This window comes from Sapajus apella, unplaced genomic scaffold, assembly GCF_009761245.1.
Source record: "Sapajus apella isolate SASKATOON/1434 unplaced genomic scaffold, GSC_monkey_1.0 scaffold165, whole genome shotgun sequence".
NCBI classification, from domain to species: Eukaryota; Metazoa; Chordata; class Mammalia; order Primates; family Cebidae; genus Sapajus; species Sapajus apella.
The window spans coordinates 1,819,311-1,840,913 of NW_022437105.1; the positions used below are offsets into that span (position 1 = coordinate 1,819,311).

Consider the following 21,603-nt stretch of genomic DNA (forward strand, 5'->3'; position numbering starts at 1 on the left):
TGGTTTTGAGTGAGTTTCTTAATCCTGAGTTCCAATTTGATTTCACTGTGGTCTGAGAAACTGTTTGTTATGATTTCCATTATTTTGAATTTGCTGAGGAGTGTTTTACTTTCAATTATGTGGTCAATTTGAGAATAAGTGCAATGTGGTGATGAGAAGAATGTATATTCTGTTGATTTGGGGTGGAGAGTTCTGTAGTTGTCCAATAGGTTTGCTTTGTCCAGAGCTGAGTTCAAGTCCTGAATATTCTTGTTAATTTTCTCTCTCATTGATCTAATATTGACAGTGGGGTGTTAAAGTGTCCCACTATTATTGTGTGGGAGTATGTCTCTTTGTAGGTCTCTAAGAACTTGCTTTATGAATCTGGGTGCTCCTGTATTGGGTGCATATATATTTAGGATAGTTACCTTTTCTTGTTGCATTGATCCCTTTACCATTATTTAATGCTCTTCTTTGTCTCTTTTGTTCTTTGTTGGTTTAAAGTCTGTTTTATCAAAGACAGGATTGCAACACTTGCTTTTTTCTTTTTGTTTTCCATATTTGCTTGATAAATATTCTTCCATCCCTTTATTTTGAGCCTATGTGTATCTTAGCACATGAGATGGGTCTCCTGAATACAGCACACCTATTGGTCTTTATCCAATTTTCCAGTCTGTCTTTTGATTGGGGCATTTAGCCCATTTACATTTAAGGTTATTATTGTTATGTGTGAATTTGATTGTGCCATTATGATGCTAGCTGGTTGTTTTGCCCGCTAGTTGATGCAGTTTCTTCATAGCATTAATGGTCTTTACAATTTGGTATGTTTTTGCAATAGCTAGTACTGGTTGTTCTTTTACATGTTCAGTGCTTCCTTCAAAAGCTTTTGTAAGGCAAGCCTGGTGGTGACAAAATCTATCAGCATTTGCTTGTCCATAAAGGATTTTATTTCTCCTTCACTTATGAAAGTTAGTTTGGCTGGATATGAAATTCTGGGTTGAAAACTCTTTCCTTTAAGAATGTTAAATATTGGCCCCCACTCTCTTCTGGCTTGTAGAGTTTCTGCTGAGAGACTGCTCTTAGTCTGATGGGCTTCCCTTTGTGGGTAACCTGATCTTTCTCTCTGGCTCCCCTTAGCATTTTTTCCTTCATTTCAACCTTAATGAATCTGATGATTATGCTTCTTGGGGTTGCTCTTCTTGAGGAGTACCTTTGTGGTGTTCTCTATATTTCCTGAATTTGAATGTTGGCCTGACTTGCTAGGTTGGGTAAGTTCTCCTACATAATACCCTGAAGAGTGTTTTCCAACTCAGTTTCATTTTCCCTATCACATTGAGGTACACTGATCAAATGTGGATTTGTTTTTTTCTCCTAATCCTATATTCTTGGAGGCTTTGTTCATTTCCTTTCACTTTTATTTTTCTCTAATCTTGTCTTCTCACTTTATTTCATTGAGTTGACCTTCAATCTCTGATATCCTTTCTCCTGCTAGATCGATTTGGCTATTGAAACTAGTGTATGCTTCATGAAGTTCTCATGCTGTTTTTCAGCTCCATCTGGGCATTTATGTTCTCTACACTGGTCATTCTACTTAGCATTTTGTCCACACTTTTTTCAGGGTTCTTAGCTTCCTTGCATTGGGTTAGAACATGCTCCTTTAGCTCAGAGGAGTTTGTTATTACCCACCTTCTGAAGCCTGCTTCTGTCAATTTGTCACACTCATTCTCCATCCAGTTTGTTCCCTTGCTGGTGAGGGCTTGGGATCCCTTGGAAGAGAAAAGACATTCTGGTTTTTGGAATTTTCAGCCATTTTGCACTGGTTTCTGTTCATCCTTTGTGGATTTATCTACCTTTAGTCTCTGAAATCAGTGACCTTTGAATGTGGTATCTGAGTGGATGTTTTTTATTTTTTTGACGTTAAAACTATTCCTTTCTGTTTGTTAGTTTTCATTCCAACAGTCAGGCCACTCTGCTGCAGGTCTGCTGGAGTTTGCCAGAGTTCCTCTCCAGACCCTGCTTGCCTGGGTATCACTGGTAGAAGCTGCAGAACAGCAAATTTTGCAGCCTGTTCTTCCTCTGGTAGCTTCGTCCCAGAAGGGTACCCACTAGATGACAGCTAGAGCTCTCCTGTATGAGGTGTCTGTCAGCCCCTCCTGGGAGGTGTCTCCCAGTCAGGATACATGGGAGTCAGGAAGCCACTTGAGCAGGTATTCTGTCCCTTATCAGAGCCTGAACACCGTGCTGGGAGATCCACTGCTCTCTTCAGAGCTGCCAGGCAGGGATGTTTAATTCTGCTGAAGCTGTGCCCCCAACCACCACTTTCCCAGGTGCTCTGTCCCAGGAAGTTGGGAGCTTTATTTAAAAGTCCCTGATAGGCTGCTTCCTTTTTTCTCAGATTCCCTGCCCAGTCAGGAGGGAATCTAGTGAGACAGTCTACCTGCAGTGGCCTTGCTGAGCTGTGTTCTGCCCAGTTTGAACTTTCTGGCATCTTTGCTTACACTGTAAGGTTAAAACCACCTACTCAACCTTCCCACAACCAAGCTCACACATCCCAGGTTGAGCTCAAACTGCTGTGCTGGCTGTGAGAATTTCAAGGCAGTGGATCTTTTTGCTGGTCTCCTTGGGAGTGTGATCCACCAAGCCAGACCACTTGGCTGCCTGGTTTTAGCCCCCTTTCCAGGGGAGTGAACATATCTGTCTCACTGGCATTCCAGGCACCACTGGGGTATGAAAGAACAAAAACTGCTGCAGCTAGCTTGGTGTCTGCCCAAACAGCTGCCAAGTTTTGTGCTGGAAACCCAGGGCCCTGGTGGTAGTGTAGTATCAGAGGGAATCTCCTGGTCTGTGGGTGGTGAAGATCATGGGAAGGGCGCAGTACCTGGGCTCGAGTGCAGGATACAGACCCTAATGGCTTCCCTTGGCTAAAAGAGAGAGTTCCCTGACCCCTAGCACTTCCTAGGTGAGGCAACACCCCACCCTGCTTCAGCTCACCCTCCTTGGGCTACACCCACTGTCCAACCATTCCCAATGAGATGAACCAGATACCTCAGTTGGAAATGCAGAAATCAGCCACCTTCTGCATCAGTGTCACTAGGAGCTGCACACCAGAGCTGTTCCTATTTGGCCATCTCAACAGCAACCCTTACAACCTCACTTATGAGGTGTTATTCCCACTCATCAGGGGGGATCCTGATGACTTAATCAGCTTTTAATATGATCACATTGGATATTAGTTTCTAACACATGAAATTTGAGAGGACACCATCATTCAGCCCATAGCAGGTCATATGTTATCAATCAATAAGTAGCATCATAGGCTGATCATTTTTAGATGATCTATCAGTAGCTTCCTAAGCTGATAATTTTTAGATTATCAATCTATCGTAGCTTCCTACACTGAGGAGTTTTAGATGATCAATCTATCTGTAGCTTCCTAAGCTGATCATTTTTAGATTGAAATTGATAGATTTTTGCTTTCATAATTGATTAAATGAATCAAACACTAAAAAAACACAGATATAATAATAACAACAGGATTTTTAGTGCTATTTCATACAGGCGATGCCCTAAGTCTGATATACATATACATATATATATGCATATCTCCTTCTTCAATGTAGGATATATAAATATATCTATCCTACATTAAAGAAGGCTTGCAGAGCCATTAGAAGAAGCACAGAGAAGCATCTAGGCCCCTTATTACTGGTTAAAATTTTAAAATATTTTCTATAGTTTCTGTGCAGTGATTATAAAAACAGACTCTAGAGTCAAACTGGTTCTCTCATGCATTTGCTACATGATTTGTGGGAAGTCACCTAAATTCTCTTTACCTTAGTTTAGGACAATTACTGGGGTAATAATATCGCCTATCTACAAGTTGTAAGGATTGAATTAGTTAACATATATAAAGCAGTTATCATAGTGCCAGACACATAGAAAGTGCTACATAAATGTTAAGAATTAAATAAATAATAGATATAGATAAGAAATAAAAAACTGTGAAATTTTCAGACTAAGTATTCAACTTACTCTTATTCCTACAAATAATAAACTAATATTTATAGAGCAGATTTTGGCCTGAGTAAGCATATTATCCTGGAGGGAGAAATTAATTATTTCCAGGCAAAATATATATATATATATATCTGATTTCATGTTGGAGTGAAACTGCATCTGCTTAAAAGTCCCAAAATAAATTTACAATCATAGACATGTCAAATTTAAAATTTCTCCTTAACTGGATTATAACAGAGACAATAACGTTAAGCCACACACATTCTAGACTTTTTTAAAGTGAGGCTTATCTGTTTTGAATAACTCAGTCTGTAAAACACTGCTACAAATTTCATACTAATGACATCTTGGAACATTAATAACTTGATTAGGACAGCTCTTGAAGCAACATAAAAACACTTCAGATAGCTGTGGCACTTCTATTTCCAAATTTTTGAACCATTAAGAAAAAGGAAATGGCAATGAAGAAAAAGCAACAAAGTCCAGCAGATAAACACATTAGGACTTATTCACATGAATCCACTTTGAATTGGGCTAGGATCAGATCTCTTCATGTCCAGTTTGTGCATGTAAACAGAAGATGCGTCACTTGCTCCTAGCTGTTTGTCCACATTGCCTCATTCCCAGAGGCAGGTGTGCTTGGAGGTTGAAGAGTCGCAAAAGGGAAGAGTGGCAAAAGGGAAGAGTGACAAAAGGAAAAAAGGGGTTGGTTGCCCGCTGAATTCAATGACTAGTGTTGAGCTTTATTTTATGGAAAATGGGGCTGCAGAAACTGGGGAATGAGTTATTTTTAGAGAGATTTTTAAAGAGACATAGTGACATTAGGAGAGTCTCTTGAGCAAGGTGACAAAGTATAACATAGAATGGGAAAAAAAGGAAAACTCTCCCAATGTCTCTTCAGTGATGAAGCAAAGGTGCTGTGATAATTTAGAGTGAATGACTAACTCAATGGCAAGTGACAGAAACCCAACTTGCACTAGTTTAGTAGAAAGGCATTTTATTGTATGGTCATTAGATATCTAAAGGAGCTAAAGAAAAAAAAAAACAGATTTGGGGGTTTGGGGAAAATCAGAACCATAGACATAAGTATCACCAGCATTTCGTTTCAGTTTCATCCTGTGTCTATTCCCTGATAGGTGTTCTCCTTATGCTTCTTTCTCATTGGAAATCATGTGTCTCCATTCCTCTAACCCACATGGCCAGAGAAAACAAAATGAGCAAGCAAAACAAACAGCAACAAAATGCTGGGATCTCTTCAGCTTAAGTCTCTGCCTCTCCATTTCAGTTTCAAAATATGGCCCAACTGGGGCCATGTGTCAGTCATAGCTGTTCCCAGGGTAACTGTGTGTGGTGCATGTAAGTTTCCCAGTAAAGCAGTAGGCTGAAAGGCAAGCTATGAGGGACAGGAACAAATGCTTTCCTAAAATAAGTTTGGATATCTCCATAGAGTAAATCTGTAGCCACAGGGCTTCCCTTATGCAAGTTTTGAGTTTTAATTTATGCTGTCTATGTGCTTCAAATATAACCAACTCAAGAAACTAACAAAAACAAAAAATATATATATGGTCTTGCCTAGTAATATTCCTGGAGCACTTACAGAAGCAAACCTAGAGCTCCCTGAAGGGCCACATTCTGAACTAAAGCCACATGTGATCCTCAAGGATAAACTCTGCTGAAGATCATCTCTCCATGAATTATAGTTGACAATAAATAGCAGAAATAAAGTACTAAGAACATTAACAATATAATTGTAATATGAAGTCTTTAAATTTTGTTCTATTATTAAAAACATAGTAAAAGAAAAAGACATTAGTTACAATAGAAATACAAGTGACATCATTGATGATAAACATTTAATTCATGGGTGAAGACCTGATAAGAAATAGCCGAAGAGAGAATTAGTGAATTGGAAAACTGATATAAAGAAATCATCCAGAATGTAACTCACAGAGTTGAGAGGATGAAAAATGTGCAAAAGAGTTCAGATGACAGACTAATTCCAATATTCATTTAGTAGGAGTTACACAATAAAAAAGTACAGTGAGAAAAGATAAAGCAGAATAATAATGAAAATTATCCAGAATTAAGAAAAAAAATCATCATTTAGGAAGCAAAATGAGTTCCAGGAAAGAAAAAAATAAATCCAGACCAAAATTACTAGCAAATCTCTTATGTAGGATACACAATAATCTTTGTAAATCAATGGGCTTCATTCTGAATCTATATCACATGGCAGTCAGCTCTTGATAAATAAAGTGCCGACCCCATTCACAGAAATTCAGTTTCAGTTAGTGTTCATTGAGATATAACAAGTGTAGAGGAGGGCCCCCAGTGACTCTGAGGTCCAGCAAGAATCAAGGCCCACTTTTTAATATATTATTCCTTTCTCCACTTTAAACATTACTGTCAGTTTTTGGTCATTAACTTTGTCATGGTGTCCTTCATTGAAAATAATTCTGTTAACTACATTACATTTTTTGTCTCATGTTTTATCCTTTTCAAGTTTTATTTAGAAAGTTTTTCCCAATCACAGGTTACAAAAATATCATCCTACATTTTCTTCTACTTACTTATTGATTGATTTATTTTGAGAGGGAATTTCATTCTTTCACCCAGGGTGTAGTACAATGGTGCAATCTCGGCTCATTGCAACCTCTGCCCCCGCCCCCACCCCAGGTTCAAGCGATTCACCTGCCTAAGCCTCCCAAGTAGCTGGGATTATAGGCACCCATCACCATGCCTGGCTAATTTTTGTATTTTTAGTAGAGATGGGGTTTCACCATGTTGGCCGGGCTGATCCCAAACTCCTGACCTCAGTTGATCCACCTGCCTCAGCCTCCCAAAGTGCTAGGATTACAAGCATGATCCAGTGCATCTGGCCTCTTCTGCTTACTTACAGTTTTACCTTTCACATTGAGATATTTAAATCATATATTTAAATAGAAATAGTTTTATTTTTCACAATGGAGAGAGCCAGTTTTTTTCTAAACAATGCACCAAATAACTCATCTTTTCCCCATTATTTTGTGCTGCCATATTTAATATGTATCAAGCCCCAAAATATACATGGGTCTCTCTCTGAATTCTCTATTACATTCTTCTGGCTTAATTGCAGTTCTTGAGCCACTGCTCCATTTTTTTTTAATTTCTGTGTCTTTCAAAGCACTTTTTATTCTCTAATAGGGAAAATAAAAAGTTGATTTTATCTTTTATGGACGTTTTCTCTTCTACATATTTTTTTGGGGGAATAAGATTATTGAGTCCTACTGGAATTTTGATGGAGATTGCAGTTAATTTACACATTAATGAAGAATTGACATTTTTATAACATTAAGTTGTACCATAAGCTATGGAATGATATGGAATAATCAGATCTATGCAGTTTATTAGAGATTTAAAATTTTCTCCATTGTTATCCTTTTTATTTTTTTTTAAATGGAGTCTCGCTCTGTCACCAGGCTGGACTGCAGTGGTACAATCTCGGCTCACTGCAACCTCTGCTTCCCAGTTCAAGTGATTCTCCTGTCTCAGACTCCCAAATAGCTGGGACTATAGGTGTAAGCCATCACATCTACCTAATTTTTGTATTTTTAGTAGAGATGGGGTTTCACCATGTTAGCCAGGATGGCCTTGATCACTTGACCTCATGATCCGCCCACTTTGGCCTCCCAAACTGCTGGAATTACAGTCAGGAATGACTGTGCCTGGCCTCCACGGTTTTTTGTTTGTTTGTTTGTTTTTTTTTGTTTTTTTAGTTAAGCCCCTAGATACTTTCAAGAATGAGTTGCCTTTATAAATGAAATCTTATTTTTAAGTTAACTTCATTATTGCTAGTGTAATTATTGTTGTAACTAGATATTACATGCAGTGACCTTGTGGAATTATGTTAATTATAATAGCATAATAATTCTGTTGGTCTTTCAAGCTAAATTAATCAAATCACCTGCAAAGTTTTTTCTCTACCAGTCCTTACCACTCTTGTTTTTCTTTGTTATATTGGACAGTATCTCCAGTATTGTGTAAAAAGGAGTTGTAAGAGTGATATCTTTGTCTCTAAAAAAAAACTGTCTTTGTCATGTTCTTATATTAAAGAAAATGCACGTAAAATTTCATTAAACATAACAATTACTGTAAGCTTTTGTTTATAGTAATTGTAAAAATTACTAAACAGATTCAGATCAAGAATCTCCCTTTTGTTCCTGCTTCACTAGATTTCATTTTAAATCCTAAATAGTAACAAAAGCAAATGCTTCCTCAGTAACTACGGAGATAACAAAGTATCTTCTTCTTGCTGTATCACAGTAGTGAATCGTCATTAGATTTCCTGATGCTTAACTGACCTTAAGGTTGGAGTAAACCCTACTTAGTCAAGATGCATTTTAAGAGCACAGGTGAATTCAGTTGGCTCATGTTTTATTAGGATTTACACAATTTTGTTAATAATTAAAATGGGCCCACAATCGCCTTTTTGCATTATATTAGCTTGTGTTCAAATAAAAGGTACCCCATTCTCACTGGAAAAACAAATGTAATTCTTATGCGTCCCTCTAGTAGGAAGGTATAATTGCACAGCTGCTTGGAAAACAGTTTGGCAGTTTCTTAATTTTTTAAAATTTATTTTTGTTTATTTGTTTGTTTGTTTGTTGTTTGTTGAGACAGAGTCTGACTCTGTTGCCCAGGCTAGAGTGCAGTGGTGTGATCTCTCAGCTCACCACAACCTCTGCCTCCTGGATTCAGGCAATTCTCATGCCCCAGCCTCCCAAGTAGCTGGGATGACAGGCATGTGCTACCATGTCCAGCTAATTTTTATGTTTTTAGTACAGACAGGGTTTCTCCATGTTAGCCAGGCTGGTCTTGAACCCCAGGCCTCAAGTGATCCACCCACCTCAGCCTCCCTATGGGATTACAGGAGTGAGCCACTGTGCCCAGCCTGTTTGGCAGTTTCTTATAAAGTAAAATATACAAATAATACATGACCTAGAAATCCTATGTGTATTTACTCAAGAAAAATAAAAATATGCATTCCTTCAAAGAGCTGTCCATGAATGTTTCTAGCAGCTTCATTCTTAATAGATAAAAATTAGATACAATCAAAACATCCATACACTGGTGAATAAATACACAAAGTGTGACATATCTATGTAATGGAACATGATTTGGCAATAAAAAAGACTATTGATACATGAACAAATCTCAAAAGCACTATGCTCATGAAGGAACACACAACTAAATGCACATGGCACTTTCCAACTTACATGACTTTCTGAAAAAACAAGGTTGGAGGAACAGAAGTCAAGCCACGGTTGGCCAGTGACTGGGGGTTGGAGGTGCCTACAACGGGTCCCATGAGATCTCTCTAGGTGGGGGTGTTCTTCATCCTGACTCTGGAGGTCACATGACGATGCCACTATAAATTCTCATTTACTTGTGAACACAAGAATGAATTTTGCTCTATGTAAATTATATATCAATAAGCCTTCATTAATAAATATGCTACCACATGTTGGAAAAAGTGATGCAGATAATGGAAGATGGCAAAAGATTATTCAAAAGAAATTGTGTCCAAAATTCTTACTGAACAATAAAATATGATTTTGTATTTTAAGTCATGTAAAAGATGCTACTAATAAAATAATGTTGCATCTCAGGTTAAGTGAGATGTATATGTATAGTAATACTTTATTATAAAGAATTATAAGCCCATGTCATAAACTAGATTTTTAAAACTCTAGATGTTTAAATGCCCAAAGGGAAAAAAAAAGATGGCTTTTCTATATATTATCACACACCTATGTTCCCACAATAAAGCAATCTTGAAAAACAATGATTAAAAATCAGATGAAGCAAGTAACTAAAACAACATGGTACTGGAAAAAAAAAAAGACACATAGACCAATGCAACACAATGGAACACTCAGAAAGAAAGCCACACATCTACAACCATCTCATCTTCAACAAGGCTGACAAAAACAAACAACGAGGAAAGGACTCCCTATTCAATAAATGGTGTTGAAATAACTGGCTAGCCATATGCAGAAGATTGAAGCTGGACTCCTACCTTTAACCAGATATAAAAATTAATTCAAAATGTCAAAATGGACTAGAGATTTAACTATAAGACTGCAAACTATTAAAATCCTGAAAGATAACCTAGAAAATACTCTCCTTAACATCATTCTTGGCAAATAATTTTTGGCTAAGTCTCCCAAAGCAATTGCAACAAAAGCAAATATTGACAAATGAGGCCTCATTAAACTTTCATTTAATTTTGCTTCTGTACATCAAAAGAAACTCTCAATAGAGCAAACAGACAATCTTTTGCAAGATGAAAACTATGTATCTAACAGAGCCTAGCACCCAGAATCTGTAGGGAACTTCAAGAAGCAAAAAACTAATAACCTCATTAAAAAATGGGCAAAGGGCATGAATAGACACTTCTCTAGAGAAGACATAAAAGTGGCCAACAAACAAATGAAAGAAATGCTCATTATCAAAAATCATCAGAGAAATGCAAATCAAAACTATAATGAGATACCATCTCCCAGTCAGAATGGCTATTATTAAAAAGCCAAAAAATACAAAGCTGAGTTTAAACCAACAAAGATCAAAAAAGACAAAGAAGGGCATTACATAATGGTAAAGGGTTCAATTCAACAAGAAGACTTAACTGTTGTAAGTATCTATGTACTCAAGACAGGAGCACCCAGATTCTAATGATTTAAGCATCTAGTTTTTATATGGTGACAGTTAAAAAGGAAGTGTTCATGATATAAAAATAAATGAAATAAACAAAATCCAATTTAAGAAGTTATTATTTCTCATTTTAAACTGTATATCTAAAATGATATATGCACATTGGCTGCTTTATAACTATTTATCAGCATCCTATCAATCATGAAGTCATTTCTTTTTTTAACTTTTAACTTCAGGGGTACAAGTGCTGGTTTGTTACATAGGTAAACTTGTGTCATGGGAGTTTGTTGTGGAGATGATTTCATCACCCAGGTATTAAACCTAGTACCCATTAGTTATTTTTCCTGATCCTCTCCCTTCTCCTGCCCCCTACCTTCGAGTACATCCCAGTGTCTGCTGTTCCCATCTATGTGTTCATGAGTTATCATTTAGCTCCCACTAATAAGTAAGAACATGCAGTATTTGGTTTTCTGTTCCTGCATTAGTTTGCTAAGGATAGTGGCCTCCAGCTATACCTATGTCCCTGTAAAGGACATTATCTCATTCTTTTTAATGGTTGCACAGTATTCCATGATGTTTATGTGCCACATTTTCTTTACCCAGTCTATCACTGATATGCATTTATGTTGATTCCATGTCTTCGTTATTGTGAATAGTGTTCCAATGCATTATTCATGTGCATGAGTCTTTATAATAGAATTATTTATATTCCTTTGGGTATATACCAAGTAATGGGATTGCTAGGTCGAATGGCATTTCTATCTTTAGGCCTTTAAGGAATCACCACACTTCTTCCACAATGGTTGAACTAATTTTACTCTCCATAACCTCAACAAAATCTGTATTTTTTAACTTTTAATAACTGCCATTCTGACTTGTATGAGATAGTATCTCATTATGGTTTTGATTTGCATTTCTCTCATAATCAGTGATGTTGAGCATAAAGCAAGATCTTAGAGACCTTCAAGGAGATTTAATCTCTCATACAAAAACAGTGGGAGACTTCAACATCCCTCTGACAGTATTAGACAGATTATTGAGGCAGAATATTCACAAAGATACTCAGGGCTTGAACTCAACACTGCATGAAATGGACCCGATAGATATCTAAAGAACTCACCACCCCAAAATTACAGAATATACATTCTTCTCATCATCATATGGCACATACTCTAAAATCAATCACACAATCAGACAAAATAATTCACAGCAAATGCAAAAAACTGAAATCATACTAACTACTCTCTCTGACCCAGCTCAATAAAAATAGAACTCAAGGCTAAGAAAATTGCTCAAAACTATACAATTACATGGAAATTAAACAATCTGCTCCTGAATGACTTTTGGGTAAATAATAGAATTAAGGCAGATATCAAGAAGTTCTTCAAAACTAATGAGAACAAAGGTACAACACACCAGAATCTCTAGGACACAGCTAAGGCAGTATTAAGAGGGAAATTTATAGCACTACATATTCACATCAAAAAGTTATAAATGTCTCAAATTAACGTCACAACTAAAAGAACTAAAGAAGCAAGAGCAAACCAACCCTAAATCTAGCAGAAGACAAGAAATAACCAAAATCAGAGCTGAACTGAAGGAGACTGAGACACAAAGAAATTCAAAAGATTAACAAATCCAGAAGTTGGTGTTTTGAAAAAATTAATAAGACAGACTGCTAACTAGACTAATAAGAACAGAGAGAAGATCCGAATACACACAATTAGAAGTGATAAGAGGGATGTTATTATAATACCACGGACAGACAAACTACCATCAGAGACTACTATGAATACCTCTGTGCATACAAACTAGAAAATCTAGAAGAAATGGATGAATTCCTGAGCACATACATCCCCCAAAGACTAAAGCAGAAAGAATCTGAACCAATAATAAGCTCTGAATTGAATTGGTAATAAATATCCAAGCAACCAAAAAAAGCTCAAGACCAAATGTTTCCAAAGCTGAGTTGTACCAGATGTATATAGAAGAGCTGGTACCATTCCTACTAAAACTATTCCAAAAAATTTAGGAGGTGGGACTTTTCCCCAACTCATTCTATGATGCCACAATCATCCACATACCAAAACATGGCAGACACACACACACACACACACACACACACACACACACACACACACAGAAAACTTAAGGCCAGTATCCTTGATGAGCATTGATGCAACAATCCTCAACAAAATACTAACAAACCAAATCCAATAGCACATCAAAAAGCTAATCCACCACAATCAAGTAGGCTTTATCCCTGGATGGAAAGTTGGTTCAATATACACAAATCAATAAATGTGATTCATCACATAAACAGAACTAAAGACAAAAACGCATGATTATCTCAATAGAAGCAGAAAAGGCTTTAAATAAAATTCAACATCTTTTTGTACTAAAAACTATGAACAAACTAGGTATTGAAGGAACATATTTCAAAATAATGAGAGCCATCTATGACAAACCCACAGCCAACATTGTACTGAATTGACAAAAGCTGGAAGCATTCCCCTTGAAAACTAGCACAAGACAAGGATGTCCTCTCTCACCACTCCTATTCAACATAATGTTAGAAGTCCTGCCCAGAGCAATCAGGCAAGAAAAAGAAATAAAAGACATCCAAATAGGAAGAGAGGAAGTAAAACTATCTTTGTTTGCAGATGATTCTATATCTAGAAAACCCTAGAGTCTCAGCCCAAAAGCTCCTTGATCTAATAAACAACTTCAGCAAAGTATCAGGATACAAAATTAACATACAAATATCACCAGCATTCTTATACACCAACAACAGCCAAACCAAAAGCCAAATCATGAGTCAAGTCCCATTCACAATTGCCTCAAAAAGAATAAAATGCCTAGGAATACAGCTGACCAGAGAAGTGAAAGACATCTACCATAAGAATTACAACTTCTGCTAAACAAAATCAGAGAGGAAACAAACAAATGAAAAAACATTCCATGCTCATGGATAGGAAGAATCAACATCATTAAAATGGCCATACTTCCCAAAGCAATTTACAGATTCAATGCTATTCCTATCAAACTATCAATGACATTCTTCACACAACTAGAAAAAACTATTTTAAAATTCATATGGAACCAAAAAATAGCTTAAGTAGACAAGGCAATCCTAAGCAAAATGAACATAGCTGGAGGCATCTCATGACCCAACTTCAAACTATTCTACAGGACTACAGTAACCCAAACAACATGGTGCTGGTACAGAAAGAGGTACAGAGACCAACTGAACAGAATGGAGAGGCCAGAAATAAGGCCACACACCTATGACCATCTGATCTTTGACAAACCTGACTAAAACAAGCAATGGAAAAGGACTGCCTGTTCAATAAATGGTGCTGGGATAACTGGCTAGCTATATGCAGAAGATTGAAACTGGACCCCTTCCTTTAACCATATACAAAAACCAACTCAAGATGGATTAAAGACTTAAAGGAAAACCCAAAACTATAAAAACCCTGGATGACCTAGGCAACACCATTCTGGACATAAGAATGGGCAAAGACTTCATAACAAAGACACCAAAAGAAATTGCAAAAAAGCAAAAATTGGCAAATTGGATCTAATTAAACTAAAGAGCTTCTGCACAGCATAACAAACAACAGAGTAAATAGACAACCTACAGAATAAGATTAAGTATTTGCAAACTATGTATCTGAAAAAGGTCTAATATCCAGCATCTGTAATGAACTTAAACAACTTTACAGAAAAAACAATCCCATTAAAAAGTGGTCAAAGGACAAAAACACACACTTTTCAAAAGACATACATAAAGCCAATGAGCATATGAGAAAAAGCTCAGCATCACTGATCATCAGAGAAATGCAGATCAAGACCACAGTGAGATACCATCTCATGCCAGTCAGAATGGCTATTATTAAAAAGTCAAAAAATAAAGGATGCTGATGACATTGCAGAGAAAAGGGAACACTTACACATTGTTGGTGGGAGTATAAGTTGGTTCAACCATTGTGGAAATCAGTGTTGTGATTCCTCAAAGATCTAAAGATAAAACTACCATTCAACCCAGTAATATCATTGTTGGGTATATATCCAAAGGAATATAAATTATTCTATCATAAAGTGTATGTTCATTGCAGTACTATTCACAGTAGCAGAGATATGGAATCAACTTAAAGGTCTGTCAATGGTAGAATGGATAAAGAAAATGTGGGACATCATATACGCCATGGAGTAATACGCAGCCATGAAAAAGAATGAGTTATGTCCTTTGCAGGGATGTGAGTGAAGCTAGAGGCCATTATCCTTAGCAAGCTAACTCAGGAATAGAAAACCAAATACTGCATGTTTTCACAAGTGGGAGCTAAATGAAGAGAACACATGGACACATGGGGGGGAAACCATAGACATTGGGTGCACCTGAGGGTGGAGGTGGGGAGGAAGAAGAGGATCAGAAAAAATAACTATTGGGTAATAGGGTTAGTACCTGAATGACAAAATAATCTGTACAACAAATCCCCTTGACATGATATACCTATATAACAAACTTGCACATGTACCCTTGAACTTAAACTTTTTTCAAGAAAAATATCAAAACACAACAGATGCTGGTGAGGCTGCTCTTGCTAGGAATATAAATTAGCTCAGCCACTGTGGAAAGCAGTCTGGAGATTTCTCAAAGGACTTAAAACAGAGCTACCATTTGACCCAGCAAAGCCATTATTGGGTATTTACCCAGTGTCCTACGTGTGGGTCCTGCCCTAGCTGCAGCACAGTCTGCGAGTGTCCCTGTCCACCACCCTTCTGTAGTCACCCAGCCTTGCAGGCTCTGGCAGCCTTTGTTTCCTCCACCAGGAGGCAGGTTTTTAAAGCTGTCGTTTTCCTCAGTGTTTTCACAGGCACTGAGACTTTTTTCCTATTCATTGACAGCCATTTTTCAAGTTTGCAAAAGGAGGAATAAATCACATCTAACTCTAAAAATAGTGAGTTTCTCTACAATCCAAATTCTTGAGAGCCTTTGTGCTTTTATTATTTCCTATGCAAGTCCTGATGCATATGGGTACTGGAGGGCAGCACAGCAATTACGAGCAGACCAGGTCTGGCAGCCTGGGTTTGAGTCCTGGCACCACCATCCACCAGTTGTATCATCTAAGGAAAGTTCCAAAGTCTCACCTTCCTCAGCTCCTTTATCTATAAATGGGGCTAATAACAGCATCCACCTTAGAGGGTTGATCTTAGGACTGAATTAGTTAATATAAATAAAGTCTTGGAGCAGTACTTGACATACAGTGAATACCATTATTTTTATAATGTGAACATCAACCTCTTCTGACAACTAGGAACATGACAGAAATATGTCTCCTCCACTTTGATCTGAATGTGGAACCAGGTCATTAACAGCTCCAGATTCTACCTGCTAGCTCCATGTGTCTCCTCAAGGAAGGTGGAGAGAAGGCCCTTTGCAAAGAGAAGGAGCGTCAACAAGCAGAAGACGCGTGCTCACCCTGGCTCCACACGTGAGGACTATTCAGATGTTGCAAGCCTTGCTGCTCCCTGGGTTATAGGATCGAGGTGCTTGAAAAGGGTGGTAAACCCCATGCCTGAAGTTACAGGAGGACAGTGGGGAAGATGTTAGCATAAAATAACCAAAAGTGAGCCATGAGCCTCCCTGTAATGAAAATCCAAAACTTTCCAATGCACTATTTTGCCTGCATGAATATGGCCTAAGATAAGACTTTTTAAAAGTCTGGCACTGTAGTCATCTTCAAGCCATCCTTTCACTTGTGTTTTCTAAATGTAAATGAATCATCAAGCACAGAACATCCTTGCAGAAAATTAGGAAAATCATCACATTTATTCTGATCGATGAGCAAGAGCAAATCTTTACTTCAGTCATGGTTAACAGTCCGGAGTTTTAGGGACAGTTGATGAAAAGTGCCATAAAAGAAGCATGTTTAGTCAAATTTGCTTGAAACTCTGATTGAAAATTGTCCTAACAGCTGAGCCCTTTTACTCCCAGAGACACAGCCCTCCCTCTGTTCTCCCCTGAAAATTCCAGTCTCTGACTCCCCCGGCTGGGGGTCATGAGGAAATCACAGAAACCTGGCGCATGAAATGACAGACAAATGGGGAGGTGCACTTTCCATAATTGCTTGGAGTTTTCCCTGTTTATTAACATAGAGGCAGAGAAACCATCATGTAGTTGCAATGAAGAGAGAAGTCCACAGCACTGTTTTACCTGATGGACCTGGACGCCTGCCTCATTAAATCACACATGCGTTGAAGATGCATGCACCCCTAGCTCAGAGCAGCATCTCTGGCATGGTGGCTGCTGTTGCTGGAGAGGCGGCCAGGATCTGTTTGTGTGCTTTGCAGATCTCCATGGTGGAAGGGGCAAAAGGTCTGAAATTGTCTCACGAAGGAAATTACTGTTCAGCCTTATCCATCAAAAGCAGAAATGTAGAAATGAGACTTTCAAATGTTGCCTCAAGTAGAATTTTAAGATCATGTTCATGCTACTTTTCTTATCCAAGTTCTTCTAGCATGATAATGAGCAGCAAAGAAGGGAGAAAATGAGCAGCGTCAGAAGCACCTGGCTACAGCCAACTCCAGTTACCTGTCTTCAGATGCACAATGGACACTGGTTTTGATCTTTGCAATCCATTGCAAAAACCCCCTTGTTCTGTTATACTTCTCCATTCTGTTTGTTTTGCAGATAAAGGAGAACTTCCCAACTGTTTTCCCTTTTCCTTACTTTGTGAAAAACAAATGATCTTAGAGGCTAGCAGGGAACATAGGTAACAAGAAGACACAGACTGTGCTGTGACTAAGGTGGTGGCAACACAGACTCACAAGCCAGAGCTCTGGTGCTAGTCTTGGAGCTCAGGTGAACTGCCTGTGCCCTCTGTACCCCTCTGTCAAGTGGGGATGGCAGCATAATTGTCCTTTGGAGTGTGAATTGATATGCACAATGTACTGTATAGGTCATATTAATGTAAACTCACTCCAGAGTATGGGTGGATGTCTGTGCTGCAAATGACACATTTGTGCAGGACATTTTATGCCCCTGTTTTTGCATTTCTTAATTAAATCCTTTGTAAATTCCTAATGTTGACTTCTGTTGATATATAACCATTTAGTTAGGCCACATAATTTCAGAGATAAGGGTAATCTCAGAGATATCTAGTTTGGTGCTTTTATTTCCTGATGCTGGTGCAGATGCAGAGGTGTTCCATTCATTGGTGCAAAGTCACTGAGCTGCCAGGAGCAGAGGTAGATGAGAACCCAGGTGCTCCAACTTTCTGCTCAGCACATCCTGTGCATGGCACCTGCACGAATGCCTCAATGAGCACATAGGCTGTAAGACATGACGTTCCACCATGCGAAAACTCTTAACAGTGTCTCGAGCAAGTACTTTTTTTGACAGAGGCAGTGATTGCAAAGATTTAGTGTGGATTAAAAACGTAAGGCAATTTGTATTAGGAAATGCCGGCTCTGTGAGACTCTATGGCAGACAGCCGTCTCCCACTTCTGCACTGGACAGCCAAGGCTGTCACCTGCTGTGAACTACAGATTTAGGAGAAAGAAAATCCCATGATGTAGCATTGCACGTCTCTGTGAAAAGGCATTTCTACCATTTGATCAGGGCATTACATGCCTCAGTTTAAGGAGCTGTCTTGATTTACTCAGACTTCGTGAGGCATGACTGGCTACTGATCAGATCCCACTCCAGATCAATTCACTCAGCATTTCCAGGATGGGCCTGGGCACTGTATTTCTGAAATCCCTCCAGATGGTTCCAATGTGTGGCCAAGGCTCAGCTCTCCAACGACTTCAATTCTATAATTTCATTATTTCTCAAATGTCTCTAATCCAGGATAAATATTTCCACTTCGTTTAAATTTCCTGAGTTCCAACATGTGGAAGCGCTTTGTGGTAGTCTTTCTGGCTTCCTCCTCGTGTGCTGTTCCAGTAACTCAACTTCACAAACTACATTCTAAGCAACTTCTCTACCCTGGTGTGCAGGGCATTCACACTGGCTTGGGGACAAAGAGGTTGGCCTGGGAAAAGGCCCTCCCACAGGGGTCGCTCCTGAACAGGACGTGGACGCGTAGGCTTTCAGGCTGCCCTGAACAGGTCACAAAATACTTGTCACCATTAAAGTGTCCAAGGCACATTTCTTCAGCACAAAGGTTTAAGCCAGGTGTCCTGGCAAGAACCAGATTCAAGGAATCATGTTCTCCCCCTTGCACTTTTTACTAGAATAGGTTTAACCTCTGTGCTGAGCCTGTGCAGGCAGCAAAGCTGTGACTGCAGTCAGTCAGCAGGACTTGGCTCTTCCTCACATGTGGAGGAGACAGACCCCATGTGGGATTTGAACACCGGGCCAGTTTGTTTCTAAGAAGTTTTGGGATTGTACACGACAAACTATTCTTGTAACAATGCAAGTACGACATCGAATCATCAGGGAGCTGGGTGTGTGCGCAGAATGGGCTACAGGAGTACACACGTTGCTTCTCAGGGCTTTCCACTGCAGCTGGCTGCAGAGCCTCCATGTGCTTAAGTGTCTGAAAGGGAAGGAACCACAACCTGCCAAGGTCCAATCTTGGATGGGGGTGGGGGCTAAATGCTATGCCACTGAAGCGAGGTTGCTGGACTCAACTACTCTCTCAATAACTATTCTATCAGCACAAGAGAAATGAACAATTCACATTCTTTAAAGATGTGGGGCTGAAAACAAGACAAGCTACTGGCTGGAGTTTCCTCAGTATCTCAGCCTCCAGTTCAAACAGGCAGAGAATGAGACATGTACCTCACATAATTATGTAAGTATCTGTGGTCTCTCTCTCTCTCAGCCTGCATCTCTGAAGAATCATGGCATGCTTTCATGGCCTAGAAATCTCCAGATTGCAGCACTGTAACTCTGAACTGTCCAAAACATCCCCTGCAGGATAACAGGGTCAAAACTTCCAAGTGGCTCCCAATGCAACACACTGCTTTCAGCCATCCATACACCACTGATCATCCCCCAAAAAAACAATGCTACATAGAAAAATGGGGACTTAAGTGCTTTCCAAGTAGAAAATCCATTCACTGATTCAGAACCCAATCACTTTCTTAAAAAAAAAGAAATGATACTACAGAGTTAGTGACTAAGGGTTACTAAAGAACATGGGCATTTAAGAGCTTCCTGGAAAATGAATGAGATCAGCTCCAGCCATTACCCAAGAATGAATGGACCCAAAAGAAAATATGGCTATTTCCTTAAAAATAATGCATCAAATTTCTCTCTAGGTTTTACTAGACAAAATGAAACAAACTTGCCAGCAATAACCATGGAGGTTATTGCTTGAAGTAGGGTGTAGGGTGGAGTTACTTAGTAATTATTTTTTGTCAACTATATCTGAAATATGAAATATACTGGTACTTTGAGATAAATTTATACATTTAAATGCCAATGTTAAAAAAAGAAAGACTAAAAATAAATAAGTAAAATATTCAACTCAATAAGCTAGGAAATTACAAATACATTATGCTAAAAACAGAAAGAATAAAAAAGAGGTGTGAGCAAAAATTAATAAAAGAAAAATAAAGAAACTCTAGCAAGTATTAACAAGATCAAATGCTGCTCCTTTGAGATAACTAATATCTACACCATTCTGGCAATGTCAGTGAAGATGAAAAAAGAAATGTTCTGCTTTAGTGAGTAGGATTAAAAGTAAAGCATTTAAAAATAAAGAAAAGAAGGAACAGATAAATAATGTTGAAACAATAAAGTATATTTGCCAACCAAAATGGTTAAGAAATCAATTTCAGAAGCATACATATTACTGCCTCACTGACAGCTCAATCAACTGTCTAACAGAAATCTCAGATTTAAGATATTCAAATTTTTTTATTCTTGTTTAATCCCAGAACTGCTTTCCTCTAAGTCTGTTTTTCTCAATTTCTACTAGTATAAACACCAGTCACCAATTGCTTTTATTCCTGTCTTTGGTTTGTTATGCAATAGTAAGTAATTGAATATAAAGGAAAATATTACTTTATCTTAAATGCACTATATAATTAGCTATAGTCAACATACATTTTTTTTGCACATCAAGAAGACATTTTTTTTTGAGGAATGGTTTCTTTTTGTCATTATTATAATATGGTATAATGCAAAATAACCAAACCTTAGCACCAAGCGATATACCCCTTTATTAAACCTGCACATGTACCCCTGAACTTGTTAAAAATAAAATCTAAAAAAATAGAAAATAATTTTAGAATATATGCTGATGCTCTGTAACACCAGAAATTGCTTAAGGAGAATCAAGCTAATTCTGGACAACTTCTATAAATCAAAGTCCATTTTAGATAATGATATATAAAATGTATCTTAGCATTAGTTTTTCTAAATATAATACATCAGTATAGGACTGCATTAAGGTTAACGAATAATTAGCCTAGGAAATTGACTCTGTATTTCGTGAACACAAAGTACTTATATTAGCAATATTTACACTATTCTGGTGACAAAAGATATGTAATACTCTTTATATTTAAAAATATATCCTACTTTGGACAATTTATACAGTATATTTTAAAGCTTCATACATATGGTTTGCATACTCAACATGTTATGTTGGAAGAAGACACTTTAACACTATCAGCCTGAATTAAATATCCGTTTTCAGAGTATGTGAAAAGTAAACTAATCCCTCTCTCTACTGAAGATGATCTACAGAAAGAGAGGAAAGAATTTTGCTAATGAGTTTTTTTTTTCCCCCATTTATTTATTTTATTGCATTTTAGGTTTTGGGGTACATGTGAAGAACATGCAAAATTTTTGCATAGGTACACACGTGGCAGTGTGATTTGCTGCCTTCCTCCCCATCACCTACATTTGGCATTTCTCCCCTTGCTATCTCTCCCCAGCTCCCCACCCCC

General features: G+C 38.0%; 1 protein-coding gene and 1 long non-coding RNA gene across 2 annotated transcripts in view; both read right to left on the bottom strand.

The window, feature by feature from the left end:
* WDR27 (WD repeat domain 27) overlaps positions 1-21,603 on the bottom strand; it is a 266,107-nt gene that overhangs the window by 17,740 nt on the left and 226,764 nt on the right.
* Positions 1,463-14,657, bottom strand: LOC116542249. The gene is made up of 3 exons (XR_004265137.1): positions 14,646-14,657; positions 2,883-2,890; positions 1,463-1,867 (listed from the first exon to the last, which is right to left on the bottom strand). It is a non-coding gene; the product is annotated as an uncharacterized LOC116542249 (long non-coding RNA).